Raw genomic sequence first — 12,099 nt, forward strand, 5'->3', positions numbered from 1 at the left:
ACGGGACTCGCTGATTCCGTACAGAGAATTGGCGAGTCACTGTGCAGAATCGTCCGGTTCTCTTTAGAACCCGACGATTCCCTTTTTTTACAGCGATTCAATCCCTCCATGGCGATTCCCGAGTCGAACCGACTCGGCGTTTTTTTAAACGCTGCTTTTAAGTAATTGTTCTCTTTAGTAGGTTTTTAGGTTATTATAAGTGGGAGCCAAGCATATCTTGAAGTGGTAGTCAAGTTGTTGTAAGTGGGATATAATCCACTTCTCTTTCAGTTTTATAAACCTCTATTTTAGGAGGGTGTGATAGCAGCCCAAAGTGTGCATGTGATGTTGTAATTGCAACATAGAAAGTCTAGTGAATACAAGTTTTATAGTTCAACCTTTTGTTAGTTTTTCTTGCTTTCATTCTTGCCTTCTTTCTCCACATCTACATAAAACCCAACATGATTAGTATTCGACTTCGGGGTGGCAACAGTCGGGTCGAGTCCGGGTCCGGCTAGACCCAAACCCAGACTCGGACCTAGACCCGATCGGATCTGACCCAAAAATTAAAATATTAAAATATTTAATTATATTTAAATATATTTCATATATTGGGATCTGAAAAATATTACTGGACCTGGACCCAACCTGCGGGGTCCAATTTTTGGACCCAAACCCGGATCGGGTCTACCCATTGGATCCAAGATTGGGTACGGGTCCATTGCCACCCCTAATCTGACCTGATTTGGCATAGTCTAGGCTTAAGGTGATTCAAGAAGAGGGGAATTAGGAGAATCTACAAAAACAAAATCTGTCAGTGCTAGTAGTGTTGTGAGAATTTCTCAATAAATGGTTCCCTTTTTCAAAGAACTATCAAATTTGGTGCAGTAAAATGAAAAAGCATTGTCTATCGATCGGGAATTATGTGAGAATGCATATGCCAAGTATGGCAATCAAGAAGGAAGACTTACTGCAACCCTAGTTGGAGCAAACAGATAGAAGGATGCCAAGGCTTTATTCTACATTCAATAGGCTATGGATGAAACCATATTCCAAAGAAGAATGGCAGCAAAACATCAAAGAATGTTACTTGCTTTGAGATGAATCATCATCATTGTCAAAGTCTTTTCTCTACTAATTAGGATCGGCTGCTTTGCGATGAATACTAATAATTACGTCAAGTAAAAACTAAAAAAATGCAAACTCCCCATCATTAATTTTAAGACTCTGTTGATGAAAAGTTTTGCATCGATTCAAGATTTCTTAATAAACGTTATCAAGTTAAACATCTTAACGAAATATTAACAATCAAAAGGTTGTTTCCCAAATCTAATCATGTTGTTGCTGCAATTGGGAAATCCAAAATTATAACAATGTTTGATTCATCTAATGGACTCTCTTCAAGCAGTGAGGAAAGAATGAAATTAATGACTAGAACAGCCAAATATTAAGTTGAAAAGGCCTTTAAATCAAAGAGTGAATTACAGACACATTTTTTTTTCCTAAAATACAAAATGAGTCAATTTTGGGTTAAAATTACACGAAAGGTTGGTCAACCTGAGGTTTTTTTATATTTTTCAAAATTGGCCCTCTGTTCGAGAATACCATCTTCGGACCCATTTTAATTTTTAATTTTTTAGCTTTTCTTATACCTCGGTTGTGCCTTAATGTTTGGGGTAGTGCCCAATCAGCCCGATGTTAGTATTATCAGACCGCCTTTTGTGGTGCTCTTTAAATCAGTCTAAGGTTGGCATCCTCAGACTACAAAAATTGACTTAACATTTTTTAATCATTAATACGGTCCGAGCTACCTATTCTCAGACCGCCTTCTCTGGTGCTCTTAAGTGTAGCCCGATGTTGGCATCTTTGGACGTACTAGCTCATTTATTTGCTAAGAAATAAGACGGTCTGAAGTTGACATCCTCAGACCGTACATTAGCTCATTTGTTTGCTAAAAATAAGGCAGTTCGAGGATGTCAACCTCTAGATTAGGGACTGCCCCTCACACTAGGTACTGCTCTACTAACAAAAAAATCTAAAAAAATCTATTAAAAAACGGTCTTAAGATGGCTGTCTCAAACCGATAAGCAATTTAAGAAAAAAAAACAGTTGACCGACTTTCGGCATAATTTTTACTCAAAATTAGTCCATTTCATATTCTCCTTTCTTTCTTTTTTTATTTTTTATTATTTTATTTTTTATTATGTCCATACGTAAATAATGGTTCTAGTAAAGTTACGTAAACCCTCGCATAGGGAAAAACGTATAAAGGCAGAGGCGGAGAGCAAGCTTTTCGAGGGAAGCAACAAATTTGATTGGATGAAATTAGCATCATTCCAATCGTGAATTCCTACAACGCAATTAAGTGCAAAAGATCGTCGCATTGAAAAGTATTATTGGTATAAAATAGGGATTCTTATTTACCCCAATCTTTTGACGAAAAAGTTTACATAAGGTTACAACCTTTTTTTTTTTTTCTTTTTTTTTTTAACTAAGATCATTAATATTATTAGAAATTATTCAAAAGAAATTACATCGTGAGAAACAATAACAAAAGAACAAGAAGTACCCTCTTTAGCAAGAAGGTTAGCTGCCCCATTAGCTTCCATGTAAACATTGGTAAAAGACACCACAGCAAAAGGAGCCAAATCCATCACTTGCAACCATAAGGGTCGAAGTTCTTTAGGGATTTTTTGTTCCATACAACATCATCTAATGACATTTATGGAGTCACCCTCTATCATGCAGCAGGCCCCCAAATTTTTCTTGGAGAAAATCTTCAAACCACATAGAAAAGTACTCATCTTTGCGAAGTTAGTTGAAGCACTTCCAATTGGTCTGGCAAGGAGAAGAGAACATTACCACACCAATCTCACAAAACTCTCCCAATTCCAACGGGACCCTGGTTACCTAAAGAGCTTCTATCAAAGTTTACCTTAAAGTTATCTGGACATGGCGCCATCCAAATCCATCTTGGTCTCGAAATACACGAACCAAGAGAGAACAAATTACAAATTGGCCATCACATCCATCTTAGAAATACCCCAACCTTTTCTATTAATAGACAACCAAGACCAGATTGTGGATTTACGGATAACATAAGGATGCAACCTTATAATGTAGAACTACGGATGCACTTCAAAAATCCATCGGAAAAAGTAATTTTAATGTTGAAAAACCCTTTGATTGATCATCTCGACATCGAGATGTATGCCCATAAAAAATAAAAAGATTTTAAGTCTTAGAAATAGTGCATTTTACAACATATTATCTACACCATCCATTTTCAAGATTTTCATATGTTTATAGATCTACTTCATTTTAACTATTTTTGAAATTTAAAATTTTATAATTAGATATAAAAATATATTTTGAGATAATCCTAAGAACATTTTACATCAAAATTATATACTATGATAAAATTTGAAGGTGCACCTTACCTCTACAGCTACAGATCATCCGTATGCCAACTGCATCCTGTAATTACAAGGAATCTGGTAAGTAACAAAAATTAGTTCAAGGGCCGTTTTGGTATTTGAAAATATATTATATGTGAAATACATTATACATTATTAACGTAATACGTTACTGGAGTAATACATTACTTGAAAATGAATTATTGTCCTTTGGGTAGCATCTGGGTACGTCCTGTGAAGTACGGTGCTGCTGTTTGGCTGCATCTAGAAGAAATTTGGACTTGCAAATATTGCATGACTTTTACCTGTAATATTACGATTTGTTTTGTACAATTCTTTATATTTTTTCTCTTTTAAGATAAAATAACAATTGAAACTAAACCAAAGTATTCCGGGACAAATCCCATAGGGGTGGCAACGGGTCGCGTTAGGGTCCGGCTGGACCACAACTAGACCTGAAAAAAAAAAAATGGGACCTGGATCTGACTGGACTTGATTAGACCCAACCCAAAAAAAAATAAAAATAAATATATTTAAATGTTATAGTAAATATACACATGTATTATGTAAATCTTGACTAAAAATATATAGTTATATTTATTTAAATATTATTAACTATTATATATTAAATATTATATAATAACACTATTTGGGTCGGGTCTGGGTTGGGTCCGCATAGACCCAAACCCGGACTAGAATAGTGTTCGGGTCCAATATTTGGATCCAGACCTGACCAGCTGGGTCCAATTCTTGACCCATACCTATACCCAAGTCAAGTCCCGGGTTGGGTCTGGGTTTGGGTTCGAATCCATTACTGCTCCTACAATCCCAATCCATACTCTTCTTGAACAAAACTGAGCATAAAGCATTGTCGATGACCCACTTAGTTATTTCATCCACCCTTGTTGAAATTGAGAGGACTTTAAACCCAATAGAAATCCCCAAAATGGCCAAAATGCCAGTCATTGAAACAAAAGAACCCAATGTATTTATGAGAAAGGAAGGATGTTTTTAAGCGAAACAAGAAAGGAAGGGTGTTTTTAAGAGGACCGCAAGTGAATGAAGATGATTTTATGATTAGGGGAGGTCCGGCACGGCTATGCAATCGATTTCTTAGCCTCTAGACGTGTAATCAATTCCACTATTTTTGGAACAATATTAGGAGTTACATTTCCATTTCATGTATACTATATTTGTACCCAAACGCAAGAAATAACAAATTTCCTTGTAATCCATTACGAGAATACAGGTACCCAATTGGCCCTCAATTGTCATGTTTATCTATAGAATCCTTAACAATACTTTTTGAATCATTTTTTTAATAAATTTTTTATGATTTTTTTATCGAGTGTTTTCTTTTGCTTTCTCCCTCTCTTTTAAGTTGCCCGTGCCGAGTCAACTCATCCGACTCAGACCGGCCACCCCATCTAGGTTTCTAAATGCCGGTAAAATATTAATATCTATAATAGCTGCATATTTTTATGGGATTGTATGCAATGAGACTATTTGACTTTGCTACAAGGAGGTCATAATTATTTATAACCATTTGATATGAAATATGATAGCTTGGGTGTGTTACGAAGTCCAATTTTTTTTTTTTGAACTTTGAGTTTGGTTAATGAAATAAAAGCAGCAATCTAATTTAATATCCAATAGTCAAGATTAATTGTGACTACGTTGTACTAAAAGTAAATAGTCTCATTATATACTTTCTTTATTTTTATTTTGATCATAGACAAAATATTTTTATTTTGATCATAGACAAAAGAAAGTTATGCATGCTTCCCTAGGCCATACTTTCTAGGCATAAGCTCCCAAGTATTTTTTAATTCACACAACCAATTGCTATTTATTTTTACAGCCATCGAAAATAACTTTCTTTTGGACAAAAATACTCTTAATGTATAAACCCATGATTCTCTCTCTAGTTTCTCTCTCTAAAAATTTTGAGATAGTTTCACTATCTAAAACCTTTAAATCTGAGATAGTTTCTCTCACTAAAACTTAAGATAGTTTTTCTCTCTAAAAATTTAAAATTTAAAATAATTTCTACCCAAAAATTTTGAGTTAGTGTCTCCATAAAAAATTTTGAAGTTCGTAGTTTTAAAGAGAATTTTTGAGGTGCACCTTACTTTTATAATATCTAATTCCAACCTTACTTCAATTTCATAGTTTTTGGAGAGAATTTTCGAGCTTCAAAGCACTCTTTGCTCCTGGATTTTTTAGGATATTCCACTTCCTCCAGACTAGACAGTCCATTTACTCCCTCATCACCTGGGATTAGTCTTAGAACCCCCCAAATTTGCAGGATATGTATTAGCACCCTCTAAGCACTTGAAAGAAAACAAAAAAGTCTCAAATTTGAATAGAAGCTATCCAATTTTGAGAGAGTAAGATCTAGATGTTAGAAAACTCTAATTTTAACCACTTTCTCTTTCTGTCGTCTCTTCTTAGATCCCCAAAATTTGGGGATATAACCTCTTTAAAATATAGATTAACATCAGATTCCTATTTGCACCCTCTATAGACTTGAAATAAAATAATATCTCGAATTTGTATGGAAGCTTTCCAATTTTTAGAGGATGAGATGTTGATGATAGAAAATTCAAATTTCAATTTTTTTTTAGAATAATTATCTAGTGATTCTAAGGTGTTAACAAATAAAAAAAAAAAAAATGTTTCCTCAATAAGTTTTTTAACCGATGGGGTAACATACTATACATGCTTTGAAAAATGTTTTCATCTCCTTGCCCTTTTAAAGGGGGTGGGGGTAGCAATGGATCCAGATCCGACATGACACCCCAAGGGTAGATCGGACTTAAGTCAGGGTATAGGTCAAAAAATTGGACCTGACGGTCCGGTCCGGGTCTAAATCTTGAACTTGAACGCCATTCAAGTTCTAGCCTGGGTCCAATCAGACCCGGTTGGGTTCGTATCCGGGCCACCCCTAGGGGCTAGATTTATTTAAATATATTGGTATATTTTAATTTTTTGGTTCGGCCAACCCCTTGCCACTCCTACAAGTAAGGGTCAACCAAAGGACAAATTTACCAAAAAAGGTACCATTTTACGCATCTATGAATATGCAATCGGTTTCATTGCATCAAAGAAGATAGTCTCTACTTGGCTTCTTCAAACTTCGTTATTTTGTTTGCAGCCGTGCACAATCTGTACGATTCTCGAACATTCCACGTTGTTTTATTCCCCTGGTCAAAAGAGAAGCGACGTGTGGCTGAACTGTGATGCCATTTGTCAAAAAATTGTAGATGCCAAAATAATTATCAAATTTTTGATTAAATTGAAAAGGACCACAAAAAGTAGTGAACGCTGTACAACAATGGAACCGACCAAGGAAAATATCAATGATCCACCAAAATTTATATTTTTAAATATTTTTTTATAAACGTGTATATGCTTGTCATTGTCATCCCTATGGAGGTGTGGCCACATAAGTCATTTTCGATGGATGTTTTGCAATGGACTGGGCCGGCCGTAGCTCGGGCCTACTCCTCTGCCTAGGCCTGGGGCGGGCCTCGTAAAATTAAAGAAATACAATACAAAAGAGATGAAAAAAGTAAAGACCCATGCTTAGTTATTTAGGGCCAAGCTGACCAGGCCGGGCCACAAGCCCAATGCCTCCCCTAATGTTTTGGTGAACCCGTACTCGCCCTAGGAACACCGATGGACCACAAAACCGCTGATAATCAGCGTTTTAAGTCCTCCCATCTTTATAAAAAATTCCACGTCATCTTACAGGAAACTTCGTTGCACCATCCATACCTTTACTCTCATCGCATACTGAGTTTCTCTCTACAAACTCTCTCTCTAGAAACCAGATATATATGTATCAGTATAGATGATTTCATACCCATAGAAAGATTTGGTAGCACTTTGCAATCATAAAAGGTCAAGGGTTTATTGTTAAAGTCCATCAAAATGTGTATTCTTGAATTACCTGAGCTCCAAAAGATTTTTGAGATGTTTGAGCAAGACATGGCTGGGCAAGTAAGAGTGGAAGAGATTTGCAGGGTGTTGAGCAGGGGTGGCATTGACATCAGAGAAGATGAACTGAAGGCCATTGTCGGATCCGAGAAATTGGACTTTGAGGGGTTCGTCGCATTTTGTCGATCGATAGCGAGCACGGAGAACCTCAGACATGAAAGTGTCCCAGCCGAAGACGAGGAGGGTGATTTGAAGGAGGCCTTCAATGTCTTCGACATGGATCGAGACGGGTTCATATCGAGTGAGGAGGTGGAGACAGTGCTGTCGAGACTTGGGTTGTGGGAGGTGAAGGAGGAGAAGGATCGGAAGAGGATGATACACAAGTTTGATGAGAATTTAGATGGGCGTTTGGATTTTCAAGAGTTCAAGAATATGATGATGAGGGTTGCTGCATCCTAGGCTTTTGAATCTGCTTGTGAATGTCATTTAGAATCGATGTCGATGATGGTTAGACGATCGCAGATAATTGCCTAACCATGTTGTGTTCCATGACGGTTAGACGATTGCATATAATTACCGTACGAGTTCTGACATCAAAATCGATGTCGTGCTCCATGGCTATTAGCAATGGTTGCTGACGGTAGGAGAGCATCAGTTGGGTCTATTTCCTTATTTAAGGAGAGCATCAGTTGGGTCTATTTTGTTATTTAAGAAGCAACTACCTTATAGGGTTATATTTTAGGGTTGTAATAGGGATATATTATAGGGTTGTAACATAAATATGTTACTTTTGTTTTCTTAAATTAATGAAAGACGGTTAGGGCTTTCTCTTCCATTGATTTACCAAAAAAAAAAAAAAAAAAAAGGAAAAAAAGAAAGAAAAGAAAAAAAGAGGAAGATTGGAGAGAAAAGTTTGTGTGAGAGTTTGATGGAGTTTGGGTCCATTTGTGTGAGTTTCATACACTGTTTTCAATTTGCATCCCACTTTACCTGCCAAATAGACTGTTATTGCATTCTCTATTCTCTCTCGAAATAGTCTGTTACTGCATTCTTTATACTCTCTCTTTCCCTCCCTCTCTCTCTCTAAATTCACTGTTATTGCATTCTTTATACTCTCTCTCTATCCCTCTAGTCTTGCTCTCTCTCTCCAAATAGACCGTTATTGCATCCTTTATACTCTCTCCCCCGTTGTGATTGCACTTTTTATTAGTTATACTCTCTCCCTCACCCCCTCCCTATTCCCCAACAAAAATATCTATTAAAAACAAGTGAAAAATATAAAAAATTGGAAAACCACAATATGCGGGTAAGAAATGTTTTTAGATGATTTTGGAAGCTTTTAAGATGATTTGGACCCGGACCCAATCCAATGGGTCCAATTTTTGTACTCATACCAGGATTTGGATTGGGTCTACCCACAGGTCCTAGATCGGATCCAGATCCATTGTCGCCCCTAATCTGACCCTGATTTGACACTGGCTAGGCTTCTAGTAAAGGAAGATGAGGGTTATTAAAAGAATGTATACAAGCAACAACTGCCAGTGCTAGTTATGTTAGTATTTTTTAATAAATATTTTTCATCGTCAAAACCTTTTCCCTAACTAATTGGGTTTAGCTGCTCTGCAAAGAATACTTATGATTATGCCAGGCAAAAACTATGAAAATGCAAACTTCTCACCATTAATTTAAGACACTGTCGATGAAAAGGTTTGAATTTATTCAAGATTTCTTCACAAGAGTTATCAAGTTAAACATATTAATGAAACATTAACAATCAAAAGGTTGTTGAAGAAGTTTTCAGAAGGCTTACTCCCAAATCTAATCATGTTGTTGATGCAATTGAGAAATCAAAAATTTTTAAATATCTTTGAATCATCTAACGGCCTCTCTTCCTTCAAGCACATGAGGAGAGAATGAACATAACAGCAAAAACTTAAGTTGAAAAGAACTTTAAATCAAAAGATACGGAAGGTCAGTCAACGTGAGGGTTTTTGTTTTTAAATTGCCCGTTAGTTCAAAATACCATCATCAATATTTTATTTTATTTTTTATTAGTTATTTCGATAGTAGAGTTGTGCCCTGATATTTGGGGCAATGCCTAGTTAGTCAGATGCTAGCATCATTGGACCGCCAGTTGTGGTGCTCGTCAAAAGTGGTCCGAGGTTGCCATCTTTGGACCATAAGGATCGACTGAACATTTGTTAAGCATTTAGATCGTCAAAGTTGTTTGAGGTTGGCATCCTTGGACCATAAGGATCGACTCAACATTTGTTAAGCATTTAGATGTGGTCTGAGTAGCCATTCTCTAACGACCTTCTTTGGTGCTCTTTAGGGTGGTCCGAGGTTCGCATCCTCATCGTTAAGCATTCAGATGCGGTCCTAGCTGCCCATAGTTAAGCCTTCAAATGAGGTCCGAGCTGCCCATTCATGACAACCTTCTCTAGTGCTCTTCAGGGTGGTATGAGGTTTGCATCCTCATATCACATTAGCTCATTTGTTTGCTAAGTAATAAGGCGGTCCAAGGATGCTAACCTTGTAGTGCCTTATGGACTAGGCACTACCACTCAAGGTTCACATCCTCAATAAGGTAGTCCGAGGATGCTAACCTCATACTACCTTATGGACTAGGCACTTCCAATCACACTAGAGCACTAAATCTAAAAAAAATATTAAAAACTGACCGACAGAGAGTGACATCATCAGATCGAAAGGCAATTTTGAAAAATATAAAAACACAGGTTGACCAACCTCACACTAGAACAATAAATCTAAAAAAAACTATTAAAAATCAACTGAAAGAGAATGACATCTTCATACCGATGGGCAATATTTTTAAAAAATAGAAAAAAACAGGTTGACCGACCTTCTGGTAATTTTCACTCAAAATTAGTCCATTTTATTTTTTTTCTTTTTGTTTTGTCCAACCTCACACTAGAACAATAAATCTAAAAAAAAAATATTAAAAATCAATTAAAAGAGAAGGACATCCTCATATCAATGAGTAATTTTTAAAAAAAATATAAAAAAATAAGTTGACCGACCTTATGGTAATTTCCACTCAAAATTATCCCATTTTATATTTTTTCTTTTTGTTTTGTCCAACATAAATAATGGTTCTCATAAAAGTACGCAAACTCTCTCATCGGGAAAATCGTATAACGGCAAAGGAGGCGGAGAGCAAGTTTTCGAGGGAAGTAAAGAATTTGATATCATATGGATATAAAACAGGGATTCTAATTTACCCTAATCTTTTGATTGCAAGAAAACCGGTGAGTAACAAAAATTAGTTGAATTGTCATATTTATATATAACATCCCTAACAACTTTTTTGAATCATTTTATAATTTTTCCTGTGAGTAACAAAAATTAGTTCAATTACGTCATCCGACTCCAAATATTAGACCCAAATATTATTTTCGTATAGGTATGTGTGTCCCACCATATATATTTTTAGGTCCTAATTTATAATAAATAATTAAATATAGTTAAATACATATGTATTTTAATTTTGAGAAAAGTTTTAATAAAGTTGCAACCTTAAAATGTAGAATCACATATGCACCTAAAAAATCTATCAAAAATGTTGTTTTAATATTGAAAAAACCCTCCAATCGATCTTCTTGACATCGAGTTGTTTTTGAGTCCTAGAAATAGTACATTTTGCAACATATTTTCTAGACCGTTCATTTTCAAGATTTTCATATATTTATAGACCTACTTGATTTTAACCATTTTTGGATTTTAAAAATTTCTAATTAGATATGAAAATAGATTTTAAGATAATACTAACAATTTTTTACAACAAAATTACATGATAAAATTTTAAGGTACGTCTTAATTGGATTGTTTAAAGTTGAAACCGCACCCTCTAATTTTTGAGTCGGGTCCAGGTGGGCCTGGATCCCATATGATACTTTTGGGTCGTGATCTAGGTCATATGACTTCATGTCCGGGTCGGTGGCCGGACCCGTTGCGACAGGTACCGTAGGGATCAACTGAATGACAAATTATAGAAGAACGTAGCATTTTACACATCCATGAACGTTCGTCATGCATATTGAAGCGGTCTGCATGCTTTTAATTTCTACTTGGCTTCTTTGAAGCTTCCTAATTTTGTTCCGAGCCGTACAAGATTCGTACCATCTAGAACATTGAACGTGTCATTCTTTTATTTGCTTAATCTTTGGGGAGAAGCCACGTGTTGTTGAATTGTAGATGCCAAAATAATTATCAAAATTTTTATTAAACTGAGAAGGACCACAAAAAGTAGTGAATACTGTTCAATGTGACACAAATAAACAAGGAAAATATCAATGGTCCACTCAAATTTATGCTTTTAAATATGTTTTTATTATCGTGCATATCTTTATCATTGCCTTCTTTATGGATGTGTGGTAATATAAGTAACTAAGGAAAATATCAATGGTCCATAAACTTTATACTTAAAGGGTGCGGTTTCTATAAGGTTGCGACTTTAATCAATCCAATTAAAGCGTATTTCCAAATTCTATCATAACAGGTAATTTTAGTGTAAAATATTTTTAGAATTATCTCAAAATTTATTTTCATATCTAATTATGAAATCTTAAATTTCAAGAATGGCTAAAATCAAATAGATGTATGAACATATAAAAATATTGAAAATAGATGGTCCAAATAATGTGTTGGAAGATTGACGGTTTCAATTAATTAATTAATTTTTTTACTTTCATATTCATACATTTTAAGTATATATCCTTTTCATTGTCGTTATTTTTGGAGG

At 35.4% G+C, this 12,099-nt stretch overlaps 1 non-coding gene across 1 annotated transcript; it reads left to right on the forward strand.

Moving 5' to 3' along the window:
* Positions 1-7,331: 7,331 nt before the first annotated feature.
* Positions 7,332-7,796, forward strand: LOC18423707 (putative calcium-binding protein CML43). Its single transcript, XR_016043529.1, has one exon. It is a non-coding gene; the product is annotated as a putative calcium-binding protein CML43 (transcript).
* Positions 7,797-12,099: the final 4,303 nt, after the last annotated feature.

Source organism: Amborella trichopoda, chromosome 11 (assembly GCF_054954075.1).
Source record: "Amborella trichopoda isolate Santa Cruz 75 chromosome 11, AtrichopodaSantaCruz75HAP2 v2.0, whole genome shotgun sequence".
In the NCBI taxonomy this organism is placed as follows: Eukaryota; Viridiplantae; Streptophyta; class Magnoliopsida; order Amborellales; family Amborellaceae; genus Amborella; species Amborella trichopoda.